Source organism: Melanerpes formicivorus, unplaced genomic scaffold, assembly GCF_026170545.1.
Source record: "Melanerpes formicivorus ecotype bairdi unplaced genomic scaffold, bMelFor1.0.p_v2 SCAF_141, whole genome shotgun sequence".
NCBI classification, from domain to species: domain Eukaryota; kingdom Metazoa; phylum Chordata; class Aves; order Piciformes; family Picidae; genus Melanerpes; species Melanerpes formicivorus.
Window position 1 is genome coordinate 731,801 of NW_027142493.1, and position 23,980 is coordinate 755,780.

The window sequence follows — 23,980 nt, forward strand, 5'->3', positions numbered from 1 at the left end:
CAACAACAACAACAACCCCAACCCCACTGCAGCCATGGTGTTGATGCCTCCCAGCAGGATCATTAGCAGCATTCATTCTCAGCAGCAGGGCTATTAGCTTTAGTAATCCTTAGCAGGACTCTCAGCTCTAGGAAGAAGGATTTGGAGGACTCCGTGCCCAGGGTCTGGGAGGTTGTGGTCAGGTTGTGGAGGGTTGGGAAAGGATTGAGGAAGTGTTGGGGGCAATTGGTCAGGCTTTGGCCAAGTTCCTCCCTGGGACTTTGGGAGGTTTGGGGCAGGACTCAGGAGGCTTTGGGAGGTTTTGGTGTGGGTTGGGGCAGGGTTTGGCCAATTTTGGCCAAGTTGAGCTCAGGACTGGGGAGGCTGTGCTCAGGATTGGGAGTTTGGGTCAGGTTGTGGAGAGTTGGTGCAGGATTTGGGAGGTTTTGGGGGGAATTTGTCAGGTGTTGGGCAGGTTGTGGGCAGGTTTGGGAATTCTTGGTTAGAGCTTGGGAGGTTTAGGTCAGGTTGTGGGGGGTTGGGACAGGATTGAGGAGGTTTTGGGTGGATTTATTCAGGATTTGGTCATCTTTGTCCCTGGAACATTGGGAGGTTTTGGTCAGGGCTTGGTCAGGAATTGCTGTGGGTTGGGCCAGGCTTGGTTCAAGTTTTGGCCAAGGGTTGAGAGGTTTTGATCAGGATTTGGGAGGTTTTGGTCAGGTTGTGGGAGGTTGGTGCAGGATTTGGAAGGTTTTGGGGGGAATTTGTCAGGAGTTGGTCAGGTTGTGGGCAGGTTTGGGACGTTTTGGGGGGTTGGGACAGGTTTGAGGAGGTTTTGGATGGATTTGATCAGTGTTTGACCAAGTTCCTCTTTGGGAGTTTGGGAGGTTTGGGGCAGGATTTGGCAGGTTTCGGGTGGAATTTGTCAGGATTTGGTCAGTTTGTAGCCAGGTTTGGGAGGTCTTGGTTAGAGCTTGGGAGGTTTGGGTCAGGGGTTGGGATTGGATTGAGGAAGTCTTGGGGGGAATTTGTCAGGATTTGGCCAAGTTCTTCCCTTAGGACTTTGGTACTTTTGGGGAAGGATTTGGGAGGTTTGGGTCAGGCTGTGGGGGGTTGGTGCAGGATTTGGGAGGTTTTGGGGGGAATTTGTCAGGATTAGGTCAGGTTTTGGCCAGGTTTGGGAGGTCTTGGTGAGGTTGTGGGGGGTTGGGGCAGGATTGAGGAAGTGTTGGGGGGAATTGGTCAGGATTTGGCCAAGTTCTTCCCTGGGACTTTGGGAAGGGTTTGGGAAGGATTTGGTGTGGGGAGGTCCTGCTCCAGAAGGTCCCAAAATCGCTTCAGGACATTTTAAGGGGTAGGACCTTTGTTTGGGGGACAGTGGGGGACAGGGAGAGAGAAGTCTTGGGGGGGAATGGGGAGGGGAGGGAGTGTTTCCCAAATGTGGGGGTCACAAATGGAACTCAAAGGACCCCAAAGTGAGAAGCAAAAATAAATATTAATTTCCAAATTCCACCTTAAAAATTACTTTCTGGGGGCCTGTGCCCCCCCAAGGGACAACAAGGGTCAGGGGGAGCTGCTTTGAGGGATGGGGGGAGTCAGGAGCCTGGCTTGGGAGCTGGGTGGGATCAGGGAGGTCCAGGCAGGAGCAGCCCCAAGGCTCCAGGGGGGAGCAGCCCCAAGGCTCCAGGGGGGAGCAGCCCCAAGGCTCCAGGGGAGAGCAGCCCCAAGGCTCCAGGGGAGAGCAGCCCCAAGGCTCTAGGCAGGAGCAGCCCCAAAGCTCCAGGGGAGAGCAGCCCCAAGGCTCCAGGCAGGAGCAGCCCCAAGGCTCCAGGCAGGAGCAGCCCCAAGGCTCCAGGCAGGAGCAGCCCCAAGGCTCTAGGCAGGAGCAGCCCCAAGGCTCCAGGGGAGAGCAGCCCCAAGGCTCCAGGGGAGAGCATCCCCAAGGCTCCAGGGGAGAGCATCCCCAAGGCTCCAGGGGAGAGCAGCCCCAAGGCTCCAGGGGAGAGCAGCCCCAAGGCTCCAGGGGAGAGCAGCCCCAAGGCTCCAGGTGGAAGCAGATGCAACGCTCCAGGGGAGAGCAGCCCCAAGGCTCCAGGGGAGAGCAGCCCCAAGGCTCCAGGGGAGAGCAGCCCCAAGGCTCCAGGGGAGAGCAGCCCCAAGGCTCCAGGCAGGAGCAGCCCCAAGGCTCCAGGTGGGAGCAGCTCCATGGCAGCTGGTTCCAGGGGTGCTGCCTCAGCTCGCCTGGGACCAGGAGGTCCTGGGAGCACTTTGGCTCCAAGCAGGAGGAGTAGGACACAGCCCCAGGGTTTAGCTCCAGTTTCTTGGACATAGGGAAGGGAAGAACTTGGAGCCACAGCCTGGGTGTGGTCATTGGGGCAGCTGAGACCTCTCAAGCCTGAAGCTGGGGCTTGAGGTCCTGCTGTTGTGTTCCTCCTCCCTGCTGCTGGTGCAGCTCCAAGCCTACAGCTGCTGGCCCCAAGCTACCCTCATGGGGCTTCAGTGGCCATTACCACCCACTGGATGAGGTCCTGGGCAAGCTCCCTGTGGCCATCAGGTCCTTCAGGTCCCTGAGGCCATGACCTGCAGGCAGCTCTGGCCAGCAGCAGCAGGCTGCTGAGGAAGACCATGGCGAGGAAGAGCCACATGCAGCAGCGATCCAGCACCGTGGCCACCTCCTGCCAGTGTCCGGCGTGGCGCTGGGCGGCTCGGTGCCAGGCTGGGTTTGAGAGGTCTGGGCTGGGTTTGAGTGGATCTGGGCTGGGTTTGAGAGGTCTGGGCTGGGTTTGAGTGGATCTGGGCTGGGTTTGAGTGGATCTGGGCTGGGTTTGAGAGGTCTGGGCTGGGTTTGAGTGGATCTGGGCTGGGTTTGAGAGGTCTGGGCTGGGTTTGAGTGGATCTGGGCTGGGTTTGAGAGGTCTGGGCTGGGTTTGAGTGGATCTGGGCTGGGTTTGAGAGGTCTGGGCTGGGATTGAGTGGATCTGGGCTGGGTTTGAGAGGTCTGGGCTGGGATTGAGTGGGTCTGGGCTGGGTTTGAGGGCATCTGGGGTGGGTTTCACGGGTCTGGGCTGGGTTTGAGAGGTCTGGGCTGGGTTTCAGGGTCTGGGCTGGGTTTGAGAGGTCTGGGCTGGGTTTCAGGGGTCTGGGTTGGGTTTGAGGGGTCTGGGATGGGTTTCAGGGTCTGGGCAGGGGTCGTGAGGGCCCTGGGCCAGCTCCAGCTCTCACCATGTTGATGGTCTGTGAGAGGCTGACCTGCAGGGTGACGTTGAGGGCTCTGTCAGTGTCCTCCACAGGCAGCAGGGCCTTGGAGTAGTTGGAGAAGAGGTCCTGGAGCAGCTTGTAGGCAAACCTGCCCTCAGCTCCCAGACAGCCTGCCAGGGACCAAGACCCAGGGGACAGCTCCTGGGGGCTTCAACCAGATCCCCCCTGTAGGGACCCCCCCCAGGAGATGACCACAGGGACCCTCCTGGCTGCCAGCTGGGTTGAAGGAGCAGAGCAGGACCCCCAAAGCCCCTCCCCCCCCAGCCTGAGGCTCTCCTTCTACCTCCAGCACCTCCAACCCTCCTCAGCACCAGCTTCAGGCTCTCCTTCTACCTCCAGCACCTCCAACCCTCCTCAGCACCAGTTTTAGGTGCTCCTTCCACCTCCAGCACCTCCGACCCTGCTCAGCAGCAGCCTCAGGCTGTCCATTTTCAGCAGCAAGGCAGGAGGACTCCAGGCTAACAGCCTCCTGAGCTGGCAGGTGGGGTCAGGGAGCAGCATAATGCCCCTGAGATCCAGGAGGAAGTAGTTAGAGACCTGCTGAGCCACTTGGATCCCCACAAGTGCATGGGAGCGGCTGGGATCCATCCTAGGGTGCTGAGAGAGCTGGCAGATGAGCTGGCCAAGCCTCTCTCCATCATTTCCCACCAGCCCTGGCTCACTGGAGAGGTCCCAGGGGACTGGAAGCTGCCAAGGTGATGCCCAGCCACAAGAAGGGCCAGCAGGAGGAGCCAGGCAATCCCAGGCCTGTCAGCCTGACCTGAGTGCCAGGCAAGAGGATGGAACAGGGCATCTGGAGGGCAATCACACAGCACTTCCAGGAGGGCCAAGGGATCAGGCCCAGCCAGCATGGATTCAGGAAGGGCAGCTCCTGCCTGACCAACCTGATCTCCTGCTCTGCTCAGGTGACTGCCTGGGGGATGTGGGGCAGGCTGTGGCTGTGGTCTGCCTGGACTTCAGCAAGGCCTTTGCCACCGTCCCCCACAGCAAACTCCTGGCCAAGCTGTCAGCCCCTGGCTTGGACAGCAGCACTCTGTGCTGGCTGAGGAACTGGCTGGAGGCTGAGCCCAGAGAGTGGTGGTGAATGGTGCCACAGCCAGCTGGCAGCCAGGCACTAGTGGTGTGCCCCAGGGATCAGTGCTGGGCCCCAGCCTGCTCAATCTCTTTATTGATGATCTGGAGGAGGGCACTGAGTCCATCACCAGTCAGTGTGCAGATGACAGCAAGCTGGGGGCAGGAGTTGAGCTGTTAGAGGCTGGGAGAGCTCTGCAGAGGCACCTTGCCAGGCTGGGCAGATGGGCAGAGTCCAAGGGCATCAGATTGAACACATCCAAGTGCCAGGTGCTGCACCTTGGCCACAACAACCCCAGGCAGTGCTCCAGGCTGGGGTCAGAGTGGCTGAGAGCAGCCAGGCAGAGAGGGACCTGGGGGTACTGGTTGAGAGGAGGCTGAACATGAGCCTGCAGTGTGCCCAGGGGGCCCAGAAGGCCAAGGGCATCCTGGCCTGCATCAGGAAGAGTGTGGCCAGCAGGAGCAGGGAGGTCATCCTGCCCTGTACTCAGCACTGGTTAGGCCATACCTTGAGTGCTGTGTCCAGTTCTGGGCCCCTCAGGTTAAGAAGGACATTGAGATGCTGGAAGGTGTCCAGAGAAGGGCAACAAAGCTGGGGAGGGGTCTGGAGCACAGCCCTGTGAGGAGAGGCTGAGGGAGCTGGGCTTGCTTAGCCTGGAGAGGAGGAGGCTCAGGGGAGACCTTCTTGCCCTCTCCAACTCCCTGAAGGGAGGCTGTAGCCAGCTGGGGGTTGGTCTCTTCTCCCAGGCAGCCAGCACCAGAACAAGAGGACACAGTCTCAAGCTGTGCCAGGGGAGGTTTAGGCTGGAGGTGAGGAGAAAGTTCTTCCCAGCAAGAGAGATTGGCCATAGGGATGTGCTGCCCATGGAGGTGGTGGAGTCCCCATCCCTGAAGGTGTTCAAGAGGGGACTGGATGTGGCCCTTGGAGCCATGGTTTAGCAGTCAGGAGGTGTTGGGTGACAGCTTGGACTTGATGATCTCTGAGGTCTTTTCCAGCCTTATTGATTCTATGACTCCTCCCCTGCCCAGGCCCTGAAGCAGAGGCAGAGAAGCTCCAAATTCTATCAACTTTGTATTTTTATTGTTTTTTTTTCCCTGTTCTCCACCAAAAGACAGAAAATATCTAAAGCTTTGATTTGGAGTTGGCCTTTTTGTCTTCTCCTCAATCACAACCTTGACACAACCTCCTCCCCCCTCATGCACCAAGGCCTTCAGCAAGCAGCTCCTGGGGGGCTCCCAGCCCCAGCAGCTCCTGGGGGGCTCTGCTCCAGGCTGAACATCCCCCAGGGCCCTCAGCTGCTCCTCACAACTTCTCCAGACCCTTCCCCAGACCCTTTCCCACCTTTGTTGTCCTCCTCTGGCCCTCAGCCTCTCCCCAGCCTCCCCTGAACTCTCTGCAGCACTTCCCAGGCTCTGACCTGGGCAGCCCAGGGCAGAGCAGAGGGGCAGCAGAACTTCCCTGCCCCTGCTGCTGCCCACACTCTGCTCCATGCCCTCCAGGACACATCTGGCTGCTCTTTTCCAGCTGAGGAGGAGAGGTGATGGGATGGAGGTGGTTGGAGAAGAGGTGGTGGGATGGAGGGGGTTGGAGGAGAGATGGTGGGATGCAGGGGGTTGGAGGAGAGATGGTGGGATGGAGGTGGTGGGATGGAGCATTGCTCAGCATTGCTCTCCAATCCTCCAGCCCCACCCTGACCTCAGCCCAGTGATGGCCACCAGAGGCATGGCCAAGAGGAAGCATCCCCTGCTAGGAGGACATCAAACATGGCCTGGCCTGGAACACCTGGAGAGGGTGGCCAGGGTGGCCAGAGTGGGGCCAGGGGTGGTGGAGGAGGAGGAGGAGGAGAAGCAGCTGAAGATGTCCATTGGAAGCTAGAGCCTAACCTCCAGCTGGTGGCCAGAGGGCTCTGAGCTGTGTCCAGCAAGCCCCAGGAGCATCAGGCTGGAGAGGAAGGGGCTGGGCTGCCTGGCCCCTGCCGGCCCCTGCCCCCCAGCATGGGAGCAGCTCCACCTCTGTGAGCAAACCTGGGCTGGGCTCTCCCCAGCCTCAAGCTAAAGCTCTCCTTCAGGGGGGACTGGAAGCAGGTCCCCCAGCAGCTGCTGAGGGTCCTGCCAAGGCTGGGGAGGAAAGCAGCAAGTGCAAGAGCTGAGAAGAGCTGCGAGAGCAGCTTGGAGAGCAAGCAGCAGCCGGGGGCAGGCAGGCAGCCGGGGGGCAGGGGGCAGCGGTTGGTGAGGTCACCTCCCTGGCCCCTAGCAACTGCCAGCCAAGCGTCCCAGCTGCCCTCCTCTCCCTCAGCCCTGCCTGCAGGGAGCTCCAGCGGCTCCAGCCAGCCAACTTGCTCCAAGGCAAGCTCCGAGGCCAAGCGGCTGGGAAGCCGAAGGCAGCGAGTCGGGAGGGGAAGCAGCGAAAGCATCTCCCTGTGCTCAGCAGCTGCCAGGCCACCGCTGCAGGCTCTGCGGGACCCCTCCTGCCGGTACAGCCCAGCTCCTCCTGCCCTTGCCCAGGGCCTCCCAAGCCCTCCCGGGGACCCTCCAGCCCCCCAGCACTCCTTCTGCCAGGGCCCCTCAAGGTCCCCCTGCCCCCGGCCCCTTCGCAAGCCCCCAGAGCTCTCCAGCCCCAGGGAGCTGCAGGCTCCCCCCGCCCCAGGGACCCCCCACGTCCCCCTGCCCCCGGCCCCTTCGCCAGCTGCCAGCAGCCTCCTGGCCCGGGGCCGCCTCTCTGCCTCTCCCCCAAAGGCCTTCGGCAGCTCCCAGGACCCCCCTGCCACAGGGACCCCCCCCCGAAGTCCTCCTAGCCCAGGGAGCCTCAGCCCTAACGCTCCCCGGAGCCCAAACGTCCGCCAACTGCCGGCGCCTCGGCCGCTGCCTTCCCTTGCTCCAGGAGCTCCGGAGCCCCCCCAGCGCCCACCCCGACTCCTGTGCCCCCCCCCAGTCCCAGCGCCCCCCAGGGCCTGCCGCTGCCCCCCGCTCCCCTCTCCCACCGAGCCCCCAGCGCTCCCTCCGCCCAACCCCGCGCCTCAGCCGCCCCTTCCCCGCTCCTGAGTGGGCAAGGAAGGGAAAGATGGGCTTGGGGTGGAGGTGCTGGGATGGAGGGGCTTGGAGGAGAGCTGGCGTGCAGGGGCTTGGCAGGTGAAGAGCAGAGGGGGCAGCAAGGTCCCCTCCCCACGGAGGACTTCCCAGCGCTGGGGGTGGGGCAGAGGAGGGACTGCCTGGGGGGGAGCTGCAGCCAAGCCTTCCAGCAGCACAGCCAGGGGGGCTTGAACCTCCTGCAGACCCCCAGAGGTCCCCCCGGAGGTCCTCACCCTCCCTGCCAAGCCTGGGAGGTTCCTCTCCCCACCACTCTTTGTCTTCTCCTCCCCACAGCTGCTGTGGCTTCTCCTCTGCCCCATGCAGAGCCCCCAGGGGGCCGTGGCCGTGGCTGGGGGCACGGAGTCCTGGGCTGTCTTCTCCTTGAGCTTGCCCTGCCCCACGGGAGGATGTGAAGCCCATGGAGAAGCCCTGGAGCTCCAGCCCTGCCTGCTCCAGAAGCCCACTGGTGAGTAGGCTGCTGGGCTCCGTCTGCAGGCCTGGAGACAGCTCCAGGTGGTGTCCCCAAGTCCCTGGCTGCCTGCTTGAGCTTCCCTGGGGGGCTGCTGAGGTGCCCACGGGCTCATCTCCCCAGGGGCTTGGTTGATCCCCATGGGCTTGGTTGATGTGCAGCTGAGGATCCCTGTCTGCAGGAGCTCCCTGGAGGAGGAGCAGCTGAAGAACCTCCTGCAGCAGCTGGAAGCAGGCAGCTGGAGGCCTCCTCAGCTGCTGCTGCCGGCGGCACGCAGCTGGGCACGGAGGCCCCAGCCTGGCACAGGCCCCTGGAGTGAGGCAGCTGAGGAGCCAGGAGGTGCCACAGAAGCAGGGGAGGCAGCTGGAGGCCATGCTGAGGTGCAAGGAGGGCTCCCCACCAAGCCTCCTGTGAGGTTTGCTCCCCACCAAGCCTCCTGTGAGGTTTGCTCCCCAAGGGGCAGCCAGCTCAAGCCTTGGGACCTGCCCTGGGCTCAGAAGCAGCCCGGGAAGGCTCCAGGCCTGGGGGGGTCTCCAAGCCCTGGAGCTGTGGTGCTGAGGGCCACAGCTTGGGGGTGCTGGGGGGGTGCTGGGTCGGCCAGCAGCATCTCCAGGGTCTCTTGCAAGCCATCCCCTGGCTGCAGGAGTCTGCTGCCCCCAGCTGGGGCTGGTTGCTTGGTGCCAGGCAGATGTCCTGCTGCCCATGCCATTGCCAGCTGTCCCCTGCCCCTGGCAGGCTCTGGCCCGAGGGCAGGAGCATTCCTTGTGCCCCCCTCCCCAGGTGCCACTGGAGATGTCCCCCCAGCCCCAGGAGGCTGCCAGCAGCTGGGCAGCAGGCAGAGAGCCTCCAGCTCCCCCAGCAGGCATCTCCCTCAGCTTGCCAACCTCCTCCCACCTGATGCCTAGGGCTCTGCCTGCCCCGTGCCAAGCCCAGTCCTCACCTGGGGCTTGCTCCTTCTGCCTAGTGGCTGAGAAGAAGAACCAGCAGAGCCTCCCCCGAGCTGCAGCAGCCCTGCTGCAGGGCCCTGCCAGCTCCCTCCAGGGCAGGAAGGAGAGGCAGAAGAACCTTCATCCCCCAAAGCAAAGAGGCCAGGAGAGAGGCCAGGAGAGAGGCCAGCAGAGGGGCCAGCAGGGACATGAGGCTGTGTGCCAGCTGCTCAGGTAGGTCCTTCTGGCTGGCACCCCAGCACCAGGCAAGCTCCTGGAGCTCAGCTCTGGAGATGTGTCTGTCCAGCCAAGCATCAAGCCAGGCCACCACAGCTGCAGGGTGGCCCCAAGCTGGGGTCATGGTTGGGGCTGGAGGCCAGGGAGGGACAGCATGGGGTGGCAGCAGGACATGAAGCCACCACAGCTGCAAGGTGGCCTCCAGCTGGTCCCATGGCTGGGGCTGGAGCCAGGGAGGGACAGCATGGGGTGGCAGCAGGACATGAAGCCACCACAGCTGCAAGGTGGCCTCCAGCTGGGGTCATGGTTGCGGCTGAAGCCAGGGAGGTGCCCTCCTGAGGTGCCAGCCTGCCATGGGGACCTTGAGGGAGGCCACAGCCTGGCACCTCTCCTTCCCACAGGCACCTTCAGCCCGGAGCTGCTGCCCAGCCACGCTTCCAGCCGTGGGGAAGAAGCCCTTGGGCCAGCCTTGGTGCCCTGTGCCAGCTGCCAGCTGCCCTTCGGCGGGGACAGAGCTGCAGGGCCCTGCCGGCTGCCAGCGGACACCCCCTGAGGCCCCCCAGAGCAGGGGGCAAGGACAGAGAGCTGGGCTGGGGGCAGGCAGGGAATGGGCAGGGGGGAGGGCAGCTGCTGGAAAGGGCTGGGGATGGTCTGGGAATGCAGCTGGATTGGGGTGGGATTGGGACAGGATTGGGGTGGGATTGGGTGGGATTGGAGCAGGATTTGGGATGGAATTGGAGCAGCACTGGGGCTGGAATTGGGTGGGATTAGGGTGGGGTTTGGTCAGAATTGGGAGGTTTTGGTGGGATTTGGGCAGAATTGAGAGGTTTTGGTGGGGTTTGGGCAGAATTGGGAAGTTTTGGTGGGATTTGGGCAGGATTCTGCCAGACTGTGCCCAGTTTTGGTCAGGACTTGTTCTGAACTGGGCAAGGACTTGGGCAAGTTCTTCCTTAGGACTCTGGGAGGTTTTGGGGGGATTTGGTGTGGATTTGGTCTCTGGATTGAAGCAGGCTTGGGTCAAATCCTGGCCACAATTTGGGAGGATTTGGGAAGGATTTGGGAGGGTTTTGGAGGTTTTGGTGTGGGTTGGGCCAGGATTTGGACAAGTTCTGCTTGGGCTCTGTGAGGTTTTGTTCACATTATGGGGAGTTGGGGCAGGATTTGAGGAAGTTTTGGGAAGGATTTGGTCAGGATTTGGCCAAGTTCCTGCCTGGGTCTTTGGGAGATTTGGGGCAGGATTCTGGAGGTTTTGGGTGGATTTGGTAAGGATTTGGCCAAGTTCCTCTTTGGGACTTTGGGAGGTTTTGGGTAGGATTTGGGAGGTTTTGGTCTCGTTTGGGCCAGGATTTGGCCAAGTTCTGTACAGCATTTAGTAGGTTTGGGGGGGAAGTTGTCAGGCTTTGGCCAAATTCTTCCCTGGGACTTTGGGAGGTTTTGGGCAAGATCTGGTCAGGAGTTGTTCTGGCTTGGGCCAGGACTTGGCCAAGTTCCTCCTTAGGACTTTGGGAAGGGTTTGGGAAGGATTTGGGAGGTTTTGGTCTGGCTTGGGTCAGGTTCTGCTCAATATTTGGAAGGTTTTGGTCAGGGCTTGGTCTGGAGACAGCTCTGGGAGGCTGTGAGGTCCTCTGTGGGGATCCCCTGATATTAATTATCAGCAGGATTATTAGCCCTATTGTTATTAGCAGCACAATTAGCTGGTTGTTTATTATTATTATTCCTATGACTATTAGCCACATTGTTTGTCATTATTAGCAGGATTATTAGCCACATTATTTATAATTATTAGCAGGGTTATTAGCTCTATCAGTTATTTCCAGCAGGACTACCAGCTCTATTATTAATTATTGTCATTATTAGGGCTGTTGCTCTATAATTAATCACTATCAGGACTGTTAGCTCTCTTAGTTATTAGCTGTGTTAGTTATTATTAGGAAGACTTTTAGCTCTATTATTTATTATTCTTATTAAGACTATCAGCCACATTATTTATCAGTATTAGCAGGACTATTAGGTGCATTAATTATTATTAGCTCTTTAAAGTATTACTATTAGTATTACTATTAGCTGTATTATTAGTTATTAAGAGAAGTATTAGCTCTGTTATTAATTATTAACAGCATTATTAGCACCATTACTCAATGTTTGTGGGATTCTTAGCTCTATTTTTAGTTATTTCCATTATTAAGATGCTTAGCCATATTAGTCATCAATGTTAGCAGGATTCTTAGCTCTTTTAAACATTAGCATTAGTGGTGTTATTAGGTCTGTTATTAACCATTACCATAGGTCAGATTATTAGCCATAGTATTTATCAGTATTAGCAGGAACATTAACTCCATTACTTCTTATTAGCAGGAATATTAGCTCTAATTCTTTGTTCTTCTTCTTATTTCTCAGACTCTTAGCCATATTGTTTCTCATTCTTAGCCTGATTCTAGCTCTAGCATTAATCCCCAGCAGGAATGTTAGCTCTATTAGTTATTATTAGGAGGACTTTTAGCTCTGTTAGTTATTGGTACTATTATTAGTAGTAGTAGTTTTAAGTCTCTTAGCCATATTATTTACCACTATTAGCAGGATTATTAGCTCTATTTATTACTGTTAGCAGAATTTTTAGCTCCATTAATTATAATTGGTATCCTTAGCACTATTAGTTAGTAGTAGTAATAGGACTATAAGATCTATTATTAATGATTGCCATAATTAATATTATTAGACATATTATTAGTGTTAGGAGTATTATTAGCTCTACTAATTATTTTTAGCAGGATTATTAGCTCTCCTAGTAAGTATTGACATAGTTAAGATTATTAGCCATAATATTTATAGGTATTAGCAGGATTATTAGCTCCATTAATTATTATTAGCTCTATTATTAGTGCTCTTATTAATTCTTGCATAGTTAAGATTATTAGCCACATTATTTATAGGTATTTGCCGGATTATTAGCTCTCTTAATTATTATCAGCAGCATCATTAGCTCTATTATTTATTATTGCCATAGTTAAGATTGTTAGACATATTATTTATCGGTATTAGCAGGATTATTAGCTCTTTTGATTATTAACTCCATTAATTACTGTTAGCAGAACTATTAGCTCCATATTATTACTAGCACTATTAGTTATTAGTAGTAATAGGACTATAAACTCTATTATTAATTATTACCATAATGAAGATTATTAGCCATGTTATAGGTATTGGCGGGATTATTAGCTCCATTAATTATTTTTACAGTGATATTAGCTCTATTCTTAATTATTTCCATAGTTAAGAGTATTAGCCAATGTCATTACAGGTATTAGCAGGTTTATTAGCTCCATTAATTATTATTGCCAGGATAATTGGATTGTTAGGTCTATTATTAATTATCGCCATAGTTATGACTATTAGCCACCTTAGTTATAGGTATTAGCAGGATTATTAGCTTGATTAACTATTATTCCCATAGCTAAGATTATTAGCCATATTATTTATATATTTTAGCAGGATTATTAACTCTTTTAATTTTGATTATTAGCAGTATTATTAGCTCTATTAATTATTCTTAGCAGGTGTATCAGCTCTCTTATTAATTGTGAACAGGATTATTAGCTATATTGATTTTTATTCCCAGGACTCTTAACTCTATTAACCATCAGCAGGACTTTTAGCTCTATTAGCTATGATTAGCAGGGCTCTTAGCTCTACTATTAATTGTTAGCCATATTTGGATTGTTAGTCGTGTTATTTATCAATATTAGCAGGATTGTTAGCTCTATTAGTTGGTTATAGCTCCAGAACTGATCATCAGCAGGACTGTTAGTTGAATTAGTTATTATTAGGAAGACTTTTAGCTCAAAATAATCATCATCATCATCATCATCATCATCATCATCCAGCCATGGTGTTGATGCCTCCCAGCAGGATCATTAGCAGCATTCATTCTCAGCAGCAGGGCTATTAGCTTTAGTAATCCTTAGCAGGACTCTCAGCTCTAGGAAGAAGGATTTGGAGGACTCCGTGCCCAGGGTCTGGGAGGTTGTGGTCAGGTTGTGGAGGGTTGGGGCAGGATTGAGGAAGTGTTGGGGGGAATTGGTGAGGATTTGGCCAAGTTCCTCCCTGGGACTTTGGGAGGTTTGGGGCAGGATTTGGGAGGTTTTGGGGGGAATTTGTCAGGATTGGATGAGTTTGTGGCCAGGTTTGGGAGGTTTTGGTTAGAGCTTGGGAGGTTTTAGGGGGTGGGACGGGATTGAGGAAGCTTTGGGGAAAATTTGTTGAGGATTTGGCCAACTTCCTCTCTGGGACTTTGGGAGGTTTGGGGATGGATTTGGTCAGGATACGTTGTGGGTTGGAGCAGGATTTGTCTTGCCCAAGGTTTGGGAGGTTTTGGTCAGGATTTGGGAGGTTTTGGTCTGGCTTGGGTCAGGTTCTGCTCAATATTTGGAAGGTTTTGGTCAGGGCTTGATCTGGAGACAGCTCTGGGAGGCTGTGAGGTCCTCTGCAGGGATCCCTTGATATTTATTATTAGCAGGATTATTAGCCCTATGGTTATTAGCAGCACAATTAGCTGCTTTGTTGTTGTTGTTGTTATTATTACTGTGACTATTAGCCACATTGTTTACCATTAGTAGTAGGATTATTGGCCTAATTATTTATCATTATTAGCAGGGTTATTAGCTCTATCAATTACTTTCAGCAGGACTACCACCTCTATTATTAATTATTACCATTTTTAGGACTATAGCTCTATAATTAATCCCTAGCAGGACTATTAGCTCTATTAGTTATTATTTGGAAGTCTTTTAGCTCTATTATTTATTATTCTTATTAAGATTGTTAGCCACATTATTTATCAGTATTAGCAGGAATTTGAGTTGCTTTAATTATTATTAGCTCTTTAAAGTATTACCACTAGTATTACTATTAGCTGTATTATTAGTTATTAAGAGGAGTATTAGCTCTGTTATTAATTATTAACAGGGTTATTAGCACCATTACTCAATGTTAGTAGGATTCTTAGCTCTGTTATGAATTATTTCCGTTATTAAGATGCTTAGCTATATTATTCATCAATGTTAGCAGGATTGTTTGCTCTTTTAAACATTAGCATCAGTGGTGTTATTAGGTCTATTATTAACTATTCTTTGTTCTTATTAATATTTGTCAGACTCTTAGCCATATTGTTTTTCTTAGCCTGATTCTAGCTCTAATATTAATCCCCAGCAGGAATGTTAGCTCTATTAGTTATTATTAGGAGGACTTTCAGCTCTCCTAGTTATAAGTATTATTATTAGTAGTAGTAGTATGAAGACTCTTAGCCATATTATTTATCACTATTAGCAGGATGATTGGCTCCATTAATTATAATTACTACTCTTAGCACTATTAGGTCTTAGTAGTAATAGGATTATAAGCTCTATTATTAGTTATTGCCATAGTTAAGATTATTAGCCATATTATTTACTACTATTAGCAGGATTATTAGCTCTATTAATTATTATTTGGCCAAGTTCCTCCCTGGGACTTTGGAAGGATTGGGTCAGGTTGTGGCCAGGTTTGGGAGATCTTCGTTAGAGGTTGGGAGGTTCAGGTCAGGTGAGGTTCAGCTGAGGATTTGGGAGGTTTGGGGCAAGAATTACTCTGCATTGGGCCAGGCTTTGGCCAAGTTCCTCCCTAGGACTTTGGGAGGTTTTGGGAAGGGTTTGAGAAGGATTTGGGAGGTTTGGGTCTGGGTTGGGTCAGGATTAGGTCAGGCTGAGGTGAGGATTTGGGAGGTTTTGTGCAGGCTGTGGTCAGGCTTGGGCCAGGACTTGGGCAAGTTGTGCTGAGGCTTTGGGAAGTGTTTGATGCTTTTGGTGAGGGGCTGGGAGGTTGGGAAAGGCTTGAGGAGGTTTTGGGAGGTTTTGGTGTGGATTGGGTGAGGGTTTGGTGAGGTTGAGCTGAGGATTTGGGAGGTTTTGGTGAGGTTGTGGGGGGTTGGGGCAGGATTGAGGAAGTGTTGGGGGGAATTGGTGAGGATTTGGCCAAGTTCTTCCCTCGGACTTTGGGAAGGGTTTGGGAAGGATTTGGGAGGTTTTGGTCTGGCTTGGGTCAGGTTCTGCTCAATATTTGGAAGGTTTTGGTCAGGGCTTGGTCTGGAGACAGCTCTGGGAGGCTGTGAGGTCCTCTGTGGGGATCCCCTGATGTTTCTTATTAGCAGGATTATTAGCCCTATGGTTATTAGCAGCACAATTAGCTGCTTTGTTGTTGTTGTTGTTATTATTACTATCACTATTAGCCACATTGTTTATCATTAGTATTAGGATTATTGGCCTAATTATTTATCATTATTAGCAGGGTTATTATCTCTATCAATTACTTTCAGCAGGACTACCACCTCTATTATTAATTATTACCATTTTTCGGACTATAGCTCTATAATTAATCCCTAGCAGGAGTATTAGCTCTATTAGTTATTAGCTGTATTGGTTATTATTTAGAATACTTTTATTATTTATTATTCTTATTAAGATTGTTAGCCACATTTATCAGTATTAGTAGGAATTTGAGTTGCTTTAATTATTATTAGCTCTTTAAAGTATTACTATTAGTATTACTATTAGCTGTATTATTAGTTATTAAGAGGAGTATTAGCTCTGTTATTAATTATTAACAGGATTATTAGCACCATTACTTAAAAAGTTAGCAGGATTCTTAACTCTTTTAAACATTAGCATCAGTGGTGTTATTAGGTCTGTTATTAACTATTCTTTGTTCTTATTAATATTTCTCAGACTCTTAGCCATATTGTTTTTCTTAGCCTGATTCTAGCTCTAGTATTAATCCCCAGCAGGAATGTTAGCTCTATTAGTTATTATTAGGAGGACTTTCAGCTCTCCTAGTTATGAGTAGTAGTAGTAGTAGTAGTAGTATGAAGACTCTTAGCCATATTATTTATCACTATTAGCAGGATGATTGGCTCCATTAATTATAATTACTACTCTTAGCACTATTAGGTCTTAGTAGTAACAGTATTATAAGCTCTATTATTAGTTATTGCCATAGTTATGATTATTAGCCATATATTTTATAGCTATTAGCAGGATTATTAGCTCTACAAATTAGAATTAGCAGTATTATTAGCTCTATTATTAATGAGTGCCATGGTTAAGATTATTCACCACATTATTTATAGGTATTAGCAGGATTTTTAGATCTATTAATAATTATTAGCAGTATTATTAGCTCTCTTATTAATTATTACCATAGTTAAGATTATTAGACAGATTATTAGCTCCTTTAATTATTATTACAAGGATAATTAGCTCTATTAGTAATTATACTCATAATTTACATTATTAGCCATATTATTTATAGGGATTAGCAGGATTATTAGCTCTATTAATTATTATTTGGTCAATTTCGTCCCTGGGACTTCGGAAGGTTTGGGTCGGGTTGTGGGGGTTGGTGCAGGATTTGGGAGGTTTTGGGGGGAATTTGTCAGGAGTTGGTCAGGTTGTGGGCAGGTTTGGGAGGTCTTGGTTAGAGGCAGGGAGGTTTGGGTCAGGTTCTGGGGGACTGGGGAAGGGTTCAGAAGGTTTTGGGAGTTTTGGTCAGGATTTGGTGAGGTTCAGCTGAGGATTTGGGAGGTTTGGGGCAAGATTTTTTGGCTTTGGCCGAGTCCTGCCTAGGACTTCGGGAGGTTTTGGGAAGGGTTTGGCCAGGGCTTGGTCTGGAGACAGCTCTGGGTGGCTGTGAGGTGCTCTGGGGGAATCCCCTGATATTAATTATTAGCAGAATTATTAGCCCTATTGTCATTAACATCGCTGTTATCTGCTTTATTATTATTATTATTATTATTATTATTATTATTATTATTATTATTATTATTATTATTATTATTATTAAATATTACTCCTGCTACTGAGACTATAACTGTTAGCCACATTGTTTATCATTATTAGCAGGATTATTAGCCTCATTATCTATTTTTATGAGTTGGGTTATTAGCTCTGTCAATTGTTTTCCGTAGCTACTACCAGCTCTGTTCTTAATTATTACCACTATTAGGAGTATAGCTCTATAATTAACCCCTAGCAGGACTGTTAGCTCTATTAGTAATTATCTCTCTTAGTTATTATTAGGAAGTCTTTTAGCTCTATTATTTATTATCTTATTAAGACTATTAGGCACATTATTTATCAGTATTAGCAGGACTATTAGGTGCATTAAATATTATTAGCTCTTCTAAGTATTAGTATTACTGTTCACTGTGTAATTAGTTGTTAAGAGGAGTATTAGCTCTGTTATTAATTATTCACGGGGTTATTAGCCCCATTACTCAATGTTATTAGGATTCTTAACTCTATTATTAATTCTTTCCATTATTAAGATGCTTAGCCATATTATTCATCAATGTTAGCAGGATTCTTAGCTCTTTTAAACATTAGCATTAGTGGTGTTATTAGGTCTGTTATTAACTGTTACCATAAGTCAGATGATTAGCCATAGTATTTATCAGTATTAGCAGGAACCTTAACTCCATTACTTCTTATTATCAGGAATATTAGCTCTAATTCTTTGTTCTTCTTCTTATTTCTCAGACTCTTAGCCATATTGTTTCTCATTCTTAGCCTGATTATAGCTCTAGTATTAATCCCCAGCAGGAATGTTAGCTCTATTAGTTATTATTAGGAGGACTTTTAGCTCTGTTAGGTATTAGTAGTATTTTTATTATTAGTAGTATTAAGACTTTAGCCATATTATTTATTACTATTAGCAGGATTATTAACTCTGTTAATTGCTGATATCAGAACTATTTGCATCATTGATTATAATTACAATTATTAGCACTATCAGTTATTACTAGTAATAGGTCTATATCCGCTATTATTAATTATGAGCATAATTAAGGTTACTAGACATGTTAGTGGTATTATTTGCTCTATTAATCATTATTAGGATTATTAGCTCTATTATTAGTTATTGCCACAGTTCAGATTATTAGCCTTCTTAGCTATCAGTATTTGCACAATTATTAGCTCCATTAATAATTATTGCCAGTATTATTAGCTCTATTATTATTGTCATATTTAAGATTATTAGCCACATTATTTGTAGGTATTAGCAGGATTATTAGCTCTGTTAATTATTACTTGCAGTGCTATTAACTCTCTTATTAATTATTGCCATATTTATGATTATTAACCACCTTAGTTAAAGGCATGATAATTAGCTCCATTAGTTACTATGACTAGGATAATTAGGAGGAGGCAGCAGGGAGCAGGATCAGGTGTGACCACGTGGCAGAGGAGCAGGAGGGCAGCTGCAGTGGCTCTCATCCAGCAGAGGCAGGAGCCAAAAGGAGAGCCAACAGCTACGATGTCCTGCTTTTTCTAGCCTAGCTGGGCAGGGAGGGGGGAGTGGAACAGACTCAGCTTCCCGGGGGGCAACGCCCTGCAGGGAGGGCAAAGTCCCCTCAAGCCCTCCACCCTGCTTGGGTTTTTTGTTCCCAGAATGGGCATTAACCTAACACAGGAGGTTTTGGGGGAATTTGTCAGCATTTGGCCAAGTTCCTCTTTAGGACTTTGGAGGTTTTGTTCAGGATTTAGGAGGTTTGGATCAGGTTGTGGGGGGTTGGTGCAGGATTTGGGAGGTTTTGGGGGGAATTTGTCAGGCTTTGTCCAAGTACTTCCCTGGGACTTTGGGAGATATTAATTTGGGAGATACTAATTATTATTAGGAGGATTATTAGCTCTCTTATTAATTATTGCCATAGTTAAGATTATTAGCCATAATATTTATCGGTATTAGCAGGATTATTAGCCATATTATTTATTATTAGCTGTAGTATGAGGTCTATAATTAATTATTTCCATAGTTAATATTATTAGTTGGTCAGGTTGTGCCCAGGTTTGGAAGGTCTTAGTTAGAGGTTGGGAGGTTTGGTTCAGGTTCTGGGGGACTGGGGAAGGGTTCAGAAGGTTTTGGGAGTTTTGGTCAGGATTTCATGAGGTTCAGCTGAGGATTTGGGAGATTTGGGGCAAGATTTGCTCTGCATTGGGCCAGGCTTTGGCCAGGTTCCTCCCTAGGACTTTGGGAGGTTTTGGGAAGGGTTTGAGAAGGATTTGGGAGGTTTGGGTCTGGCTTGGGTCAGGATTAGGTCAGGCTGAGGTGAGGATTTGGGAGGTTTTGTGCAGGCTGTGGTCAGGCTTGAGCCAGGACTTGGGCAAGTTGTGCTGAGGCTTTGGGAAGTGTTTGATGCTTTTGGTGAGGGGCTGGGAGGTTGGGAAAGGCTTGAGGAGGTTTTGGGAGATTTTGGTGTGGACTGGGTGAGGGTTTGGTGAGGTTGAGCTGAGGATTTGGGAGGTTTTGGTGAGGTTGTGGGGAGTTGGGGCAGGATTGAGGAAGTGTTGGGGGAATTGGTGAGGATTTGGCCAAGTTCTTCCCTAGGACTTTGGGAAGGGTTTGGGAAGGATTTGGGAGGTTTTGGTCTGGCTTGGGTCAGGTTCTGCTCAATATTTGGAAGGTTTTGGTCATGGCTTGGTCTGGAGACAGCTCTGGGAGGCTGTGAGGTCCTCTGGGGGGATCCCCTGATAGTAATTATTAGCAGGATTATTAGCCCTATGGTTATTAGCAGCACAATTAGCTGCTTTGTTGTTGTTGTTGTTGTTATTACTATCACTATTAGCCACATTGTTTATCATTACTAGTAGGATTATTGGCCTCATTATTTATCATTATTAGCAGGCTATTAGCTCTATCAGTTACTTTCAACACGACTACCACCTCTATTATTAATTACCACTTTTAGGACTATAGCTCTATAATTAATCCCTAGCAGGACTATTAGCTCTATTAGTTATTAGCTGTATTGGTGATTATTTGGAAGCCTTTTAGCTCTATTATTTCTTATTCTTATTAAGATTGTTAGCCACATTATTTATCAGTATTAGCAGGAATTTGAGTTGCTTTAATTATTATTAGCTCTTTAATGGATTACTATTAGTATTACTATTAGATGTATTATTAGTTATTAAGAGGAGTATTAGCTCTGTTATTAATTATTAACAGGATTATTAGCACCATTACTCAATGTTTGTGGGATTCTTAGCTCTATTATGAATTCTTTCCATTATTAAGATGCTTAGCCATATTATTCATCAATGTCAGCAGGACTCTTAGCTCTTTTAAACATTAGCATCAGTGGTGTTATTAGGTCTATTATTAACTATTCTTTGTTCTTATTAATATTTCTCAGACTCTTAGCTATATTGTTTTTCTTAGCCTGATTCTAGCTCTAGTATTAATCCCCAGCAGGAATGTTAGCTCTATTAGTTATTATTAGGAGGACTTTTAGCTCTGTTAGTTATTAGTATTATTATTGTTAGCAGCAGTAGTATGAAGACTCTTAGCCATATTATTTATCACTATTAGCAGGATTATTAGCTCTACTAATTAGAATTAGCAGGATTATTAACTCTATTAATTATTATTTGGCCAAGTTCCTCCCTGGGACTTTGGGAGGTTTGGGTCAGGTTGTGGGGGGTTGGTGCAGGATTGAGGAAGTTTTGGTGGGAATTTGTCAGGAGTTGGTCAGGTTGTGGGCAGGTTTCAGGTCTTGGTTAGAGGTTGGGAGGTTTTGGTTGGTTGGGACAGGTATGAGAAGGTTTGGGGTGGATCTGCTCAGGATTTGGCCAGCTTCCTCCCTGGGACATTGGGAGGTTTTGGTCAGGATTTAGCAGGCTTTGGGGGAATTTGTTAGGCTTTGGCCAGGTTGTTCCCTAGGACTTTGTGAGGTGTTGGGCAGGATCTGGTCAGGAGTTGTTCTGGCTTGGGCCAGGACATGGGAGGTTCTTCCCTAGGAGTTTGGGCAGGGTTTGGAGGGTTTGGGAGGGTTTTGTCAGGCTTTGGGGTGTTGGTGCAGGATTTGGGAGGTTTTGGGGGGAATTTGTCAGGCTATGGAGAAGTTCCTGCCTAGGACTTTGGGAGGTTTTGTTGAGGAATTGGGAGGTTTGGGTCAGGTTGTGAGGGATTGGTGCAGGATTCTGGAGGTTTAGGGGGAAATTTGTTAGGATTTGACCAAGTTCCTCCCTGGGAGTTTGGGAGGATTGGGTAAGGATTTGGGAGGTTTTGGTTAGGTCTTTGGGGGTTGGTGGAGGATTGAGGGTTTGGCCGAGGTCTTCCCTGGGACTTTTGGCGGGTATTTGGCAGGATTTGGTCAGGAGTTGTTCTGGCTTGGACCAGGATTTGACCAAGTTCCTCCCTAGGACTATGGGGCATTTGGGGCAGGATTTGGGAGGTTTTGGGCAGGGTTTGGTCAGGAGTTGTTCTGGCTTGAGACAGGATTTGGCCAAGTTTTTCCCTAGCACATTGGGAGGTTATGTTCAGGATTTCAGAGGTTTGGGTCAGGTTGTGGGGGGTTGGTGCAGGATTTGGGAAGTTTTGGGGGGAATTTGTCAGGATTGGTTCAGGTTGTGGGCAGGTTTGGGAGGTCTTGGTTAGAGGCAGGGAGGTCTTGGTTAGAGCTTGGGAGGTTTTGGAGGGTTGGGACAGGATTGAGGAAGCTTTGGGAGCAATTTGTTGAGGATTTGGGTTCTTCCATAGAACTTTGGGAGGTTTTTGTCATTATTTGGTGAGGATATGTTGTGGGTTGGTGCAGGATTTGTCCACATCTTGCCCAAGGTTTGGGAGGTTTGGGGCAGGTTGTGGGGCATTGGTGCAGGATTTGGGAAGTTTTGGGGGGAATTTGTCAGGGTTGGGTCCAGTTGTGCCCAGGTTTGGGAGGTCTTGGTTAGAACTTGGGAGGTTTGGGTCAGTTTTTGGGGGGTTGGGACAGGATTGAGGGGGTTTTGGGGGGAATTTGTCAGGCTTTGGCCAAGTTCTTCCCTAGGACTTTAGGAGGTTTTGGGAAAGGATTTGGGAGGTTTCGGTCTGGTTTGGACCAGGATTTGGCCAAGTTCTGTGCAGCATTTGGTAGGTTTGGGCAGATTTGTTCAGGCTTTGGCCAAGTTCTTACCAGGGACTTTGGGAGGTTTGGGGCAGGATTTGGTCAGGAGTTGTTCTGGCTTGGGCCAGGACTCGGCCAAGTTCCTCCCTAAAACTTTGGGAGGTTAGGGGAAGGATTTGGGAGATTTTTTGTCAGGATTTGTCAGGACTGGGTCAGGTTGTGCCCAGGTTTGGGAGGTCTTGGTTAGAGCTTGGAAGGGTTGGGTCAGGTTGTGCGGGGAATTTGTCTAGCTGTGGACAAGGTCCTCTGTAGGACTTGGGGAGGTTTGGAGAAGGATGTGGTCAGGATTTGTTTGGCTTGGTCCAGGATTTGGCCAAGTTCCTCCCTAGGACTTTGGGAGGTTTTGTTGAGGATTTGGGAGGTTTGGGTCAGGTTGTGGGGGATTGGTGCAGGATTTGGGAGGTTTTGGGGGGAATTTGTTAGGATTTGACCAAGTTCCTCCCTGGGTGTTTGGAAGGATTGGGTAAGGAGTTGGGAGGTTTTGGTCAGGTCTTTGGCGGTTTGTTTTGGTGGGAATTTGTCAGGGTTTGGCCGAGGTCTTCCCTGGGACTTGTGGTGGATTTTGGCAGTATTTGGTCAGGAGTTGTTCTGGCTTGGACCAGGACTTGGCCAAGTTCCTCCCTAGGACTATGGGAGATTTGGGGCAGGATTTGGGAGGTTTGGGTCAGGTTGTGGGGGGTTGGTGCAGGATTTGGGAGGTTTTGGGGGGAATTTGTTAGGATTTGACCAAGTTCCTCCCTGGGTGTTTGGAAGGATTGGGTAAGGAGTTGGGAGGTTTTGGTCAGGTCTTTGGCGGTTTGTTTTGGTGGGAATTTGTCAGGGTTTGGCCGAGGTCTTCCCTGGGACTTGTGGTGGATTTTGGCAGTATTTGGTCAGGAGTTGTTCTGGCTTGGACCAGGAATTGGCCAAGTTCCTCCCTAGGACTATGGGAGATTTGGGGCAGGATTTGGGAGGTTTGGGTCAGGTTGTGGGGGGTTGGTGCAGGATTGAGGATGTTTTTGGGGGAGTTTGTCAGGCTTTGGCCAAGTTCTTCCCTAGGATTTTGGGAGGTTTGGGGAAGGATGTGGGCATGATTGATCTGGCTTGGGCCCGGACTTGGCCAAGTTCTTTCCTAGGACTTTGGGAGGTTTTGGGGAAGGATTTGGGAGGTTTTGGGGAGAACTTGTCTGGATTTGGCCAAGTTCTTCCCTTAGGACTTAGGAAGGTTTTGAGAGGATTTGGGAGGTTTTGGTGTGGGTTGGTCCAGGAATTGGCCAAGTTGTGCCCAGGGTTTGGGAGGTGTTGGGTAGATTTGGTGAGGGTTTGGTCTCTGGATTGAAGCAGGCTTTGGCCAAGTTCTTCCCGGGGACTTTGGGAGGTTTTGTTCAGGAATTGGGAGGCTTGGGTCCGGTTGTGGGGGGTTGGTGCAAGTATTCAGGGTGTTTTGGGGGGAATGTGGTCAGGATTTGGCCAATTTGTTCCCTGGGACTTGGGGAGGTTTGAGGAAGGAGGTTTGGTCTGGTTTTGGTCAGCATTTGTCTAAGTTCTTTCCAGGATCTGGGAGGTTTTGGGAGAAGTTTAGGGCAGGATTTGTGAAGTTTTGGGGGGATCTGGTGCAGGATTTGGTCTGTGGATTGAAGCTGGGTTTGGTCAAACCCTGGCCAGAATTTGGGAGGTTTTGCTCAGGATTTTGGGAGGTTTGGGTGAGGTTGTGGGGGGTTGGTGCAGGATTTGGGAGGTTTTGGGGGAATCCAGGCTTTGTCCAAGTTCTTCTGTGGGAGATATTAATTTGGGAGATATTAATCATTATCAGGAGGATTATTAGCTCTCTTCTAATTATTGCCATAGTTAAGATTATTAGCCTTAATATTTATAGGTATTAGCAGGATTATTAGCTCAATGAATAATTATTAGCTGTATTATTAGGTCTATTATTAATTATTTCCATAGTTAATATTATTAGCCGCATTGTTTTTAGATATTTGCCAGATTATTAGCTCATTAATTATTATTAACAGTATA